We start from the raw sequence: 4,370 nt of genomic DNA, 5'->3' as shown, positions 1-4,370 counted from the left end.
CCTAAAGGCACTGAGATGACTTTTCAACGCTAGGACAAGACCCGTATTTTTAAGGGCAAAATTGATAGACATGGGAGATAAGTACAAAATACGCTAAGAAAAGCAACGCGACCCTATATTTTTTAGACCAAAAAATACTGTCCTAATAACTTTTCTTTGATTCTAGCAAGGTTTCGTTAAGAAAATCAACTTTCTAAAGTCTGTATCTCGAAAAAGGCTACCATTGTCGCCTATGGGGAAATTAATTGTTTATTTCAATCTACATCATTACAACACTTGCCGTCAGTATTTGAATATATTGATTAAGAAGGTATAGAAGATTAATGCACGCACACTATAATCCACTACTGGCCTAAATAGTTAGTCCGCAAACAACGAGGGTCATTAAAACCCAGCACTTTGAACACAGCCACATGGTGTGAATCTGAAAGCTTCCTACTATCCATTTCTACCCATAGAAAACTTTTGCCTTTCATTTATCAACAATGAACTATGTTGATATTAATGGTATATAAGAATAATTGGGGAATTCAAACCATTCCTATTGTAAGTGATAAAACTAAATTTATATCAGGGTGATTGAAATGAGGAAAATAAAGGGGGGATCAGGAGTTCAGGGCCCCCTGTCTGGGAAAAGAATTAGTTGATTATATATGGAATCACTGAGTCATGGCAGGAGCAGGTCCCTCTTAGGCAGTCAGTGGGCCCCACTTATGAAAAGAAGGGAGGGTGAGTCCATAGGAGGTAATCCCCACCCCTTTCAATTTGAGAATATGCTATTATCTTGTAAACGGTCCAGATCCCCATCCCTAAACCATATATATTCTTGAATGGGACGATAAAACAAATCAAATGAAATTAAAAGGAGGTCTTAGGGGGTTACCCCACCCTGTTCAATTTGAGAATGTGCTATTATCTTGTGAACGATCCAGATCCCCACCCCTAAATCATATATATTCTTGTCGGGGACAATAAAATTAATAATAAAAGAAAAGAAAAGTGAAGTCCAACCCCCTCTAGTTTGAAAACTTGTAAACAGTCAACATCCCCACCCCTAAACCATATTTATATATTCTTGTATAGAACAATAAAACAAATCAAAGGAAATATAGGGAGAGTCCATGGGGTTCACCCCCACCCCCACATGTTTTTGAGAAACTTTTAAATGGTTGAGATCCCGTCATCCAGTGGTTAGGTGAAAAAATTTCAGGATCCCTGATCCCCACCCTCAAACCATATACAGGGGCGGATGCAGGAATTTTCGAAAGGGGGGGTGCTAACCCAGGGCAAAGGGGGGGGGGTGTGCAAAACATATGTCCCGATACAAATGCATTGATCGGCAAAAATAAAGGGGGGGGGTCCGGAACCCCCCCTCTGGATCCGCCACTGATATATATTCTTGTATCTTGTATGAGACTATTAAACAAATCAAATGAATATAGGACCATCCCCTTTGTCTTGGGTTGGGAACCCCCCCCCCCTCTTTTTAAATGGCTGGATCCTCCACGGGATATCATCTAGCTAGCTATAAAGGCTTTAAAAATATGAAATCAAACAAGGAAATTAACAGTGTAGGCAACTGTTTTGAATTTAAAAAAAAGTCTTTTACATTACATATATAAAAATGTTAAAGTTTTTGTGCATTTAATTTTGCTTATCGTATTTTCATTAATGGACAAAATTGCATGATTGAATATTGTAATTTAAGAAAAATCAGCATACATGATATAAAATGGGAAGTGGAAACTGGGAATTTGACAAAGAGACAACAACCCAATCAAAGAGCAGACAACGGCCTAAGGTCACCTATGGGTCTTCAATGCAGTGAGAAAAATTCGGCACTGGTCTTCAGCTCATAAATATGTATCAGAAATGAAAACGAAATACAGCTTTCAGTTGTGTTAATAAAAACCTCACAATAAGTTCTGAATATCAGAATATACAGTTTTGCAAGATTCTCTCAAAATGTAGACATAGAGCTGAAAAACTGTCAGCATGGTCAGTGACTGAAAAATTAATCATGCGTACATTAAAGTCCATGGAGTCTATCTTAATATGCATACTCTCGTACAAAGGAATATAAGTATGCAATAGACATCAAGTTTTCAAAAATAAAAGTATCTATGCCATTAATTTACAAGATCTTAATCAAGTAATAATTTCGGTTTGTTTAAATATTTCGGAGGTTAGTATGACCTCCTCTTTGGTGATGATGTGTTCGTTTTAAAGTTGGGAAAATTATTTGTACATGTACCAACAAAAATAAAAACACATTTAGTCAATCTAGAATTATGTTTTTATCATTTTTTATGTTTAGGTTGTCAGCAAGATGAAAAGGACAAGTATGCAGTTCAAAATTCAAAATGTGGATAAGTTGAGGTTCTAGGTCTTACCTTTGCAGATTTTCATATTTTGCATGAATGAATTCAAAGGTTATATGATGGACAGCAGAGAAAGAAAAAACAACTTTTCAATTATCCTGCTCCTGGATAAATGTAAAACATCTTGTTTTTCGGTAAGTTTTATGCTCTGTTTTGATAGTGTTAGTGCATTCATCTTTCCAGTCTTTCCTCTGAATTGTAAGTTTTTGGTGAGTGTTCACCATGAATTTCAGTAAGTAACTTGTGGATTTACATGTATATACTCAAAATTTAGTACTAATATTAATGGGATTTTAGCATGACATCCTGCCAAATGCTTGTTAATCATGTTTATGTTCCAGAACATACAAGTATTTGGACTGTACGCATACAGTCTGCCCAATTTTAAGAAGTGGGTCAAGTTTATTACAAACAAATGTCAGTACAGATCAACATAACTGAAATATTTAATAGAATAATACAAAAAGTTTAATTGCAGTTAAAATAAAAACACAGGTTTGGTCGAGCTGGTACCAGACAGTACAAGTATACTTAAATGGTCTGACTGTACACATATGGTGAGACTGTAAGTTCTGGACCGTAAAAGTAAGATCCGAATACTGATATGGTCTGGAACATTTATACATGTCTTAAAATTAATATCAAACACATTGGTGTTTTTGAACTTGGTAATAAGTTATTTGATAGAACTATAATGTTTTGGGATATCAAAATCAAAAATATCCCATTTTTACTTTTAATAAAGAAGAAGATTATTGATGTATGTTTAAATGTATATTAAAATGAGACAGCAAGCCAACAACACAAAAAATAAGGATAAAACATACATATTTTTTTTGTATCAATGTTATAATTTCCAATATGTTCAAAGAGTTCAAGGTAATTTTTCATTGAAATAAAACACAAATTGATTGTTATATGGTATTAGAATAGGAAGATGTGGTATATTGCTAATTTGACAATCCTCCATCAGAGACCAAAGGATGTAAGCCGTTAGCAACTGATGACACTGGACAACCTTTAACAATCAGTAAAATCCATACCACATAGCTATTTTTATTGAAAATCATATAATTGCTACATGTAGGTTTAAAATTTTGTATAATCCATTACTTTAGATTTTATTGGTTCTTTTTCAGAAGGATTGAAATTCACCACCTAGAATAAATGGAGAAAACATAGAAACAAGACCAGAATAAATTCAAAGACAAAAGTTGGATCAGTTATTATTTTCATCACTCAGTCAATGATTTGAAGTTCTTTTAAATTCAAAAAAATATTGAAACAATAATGTCAAAGTTCTGTGCCGAATGTCCAAAAAGTGGACTATACCATCAAACAATGCTGGATGATAAGAAACTATTAATGTTTTGTGTTGAGAGATATTGTGAAAAAAAATAGATTTACTTAAATAGCTACTAGTATGTTAAGCCTAACAATAGAGTTTTTATTGATTTCAAATGGCAAATAAATTGTGTTTCAAGAAAGTATTCTATAATTCATGAATAAACATATATTGATACTTACATTATCTGCTTTGTTGTTTAAAAGTTTAGTTTTGAACAGTTAAAGAACAATATGCTAAATTAACATTTCCCAAGAAAAAAAGATATTCAATTAAAAAGATTCATTTTATAATAATTTACTACCAAATAGAATACATTGTAACATACACATTACTGTTTATTTATATCTATATATTTACAATTAGAATCCCATAGGATTTTAATTTGTCCCATGGGATATTAAAAATCCCATGGGATAATAAAAATCCCATGGGATTTTTTTTGTCCCATGGGACAACAAATATCCCATGGGACTACAATAATCCCATGGGACAAAAAAAAATCCCATGGGATTTAACCAAAATCCCATGGGATAATGGTAAATCCCATGGGATTTTGCCCTGTCCCATGGGATATTGAAAATCCCATGTTTTTATAATTCAAATTGCAAAATAAATATGAAAGTAAATGTAGAAAACCAATG

At 33.2% G+C, this 4,370-nt stretch overlaps 1 long non-coding RNA gene across 1 annotated transcript; it reads left to right on the top strand.

Moving 5' to 3' along the window:
* The first annotated feature begins 260 nt into the window (after positions 1-260).
* Positions 261-3,896, top strand: LOC134701745 (uncharacterized). The gene is made up of 3 exons (XR_010104194.1): positions 261-310; positions 2,318-2,515; positions 3,521-3,896. It is a non-coding gene; the product is annotated as an uncharacterized LOC134701745 (long non-coding RNA).
* The last annotated feature ends 474 nt before the right edge of the window (positions 3,897-4,370 follow it).

The sequence above is a fragment of the Mytilus trossulus genome, unplaced genomic scaffold (genome assembly GCF_036588685.1).
Source record: "Mytilus trossulus isolate FHL-02 unplaced genomic scaffold, PNRI_Mtr1.1.1.hap1 h1tg000262l__unscaffolded, whole genome shotgun sequence".
Lineage (NCBI taxonomy): Eukaryota > Metazoa > Mollusca > Bivalvia > Mytilida > Mytilidae > Mytilus > Mytilus trossulus.
This window is presented reverse-complemented; position numbering and strand designations above follow the sequence as displayed.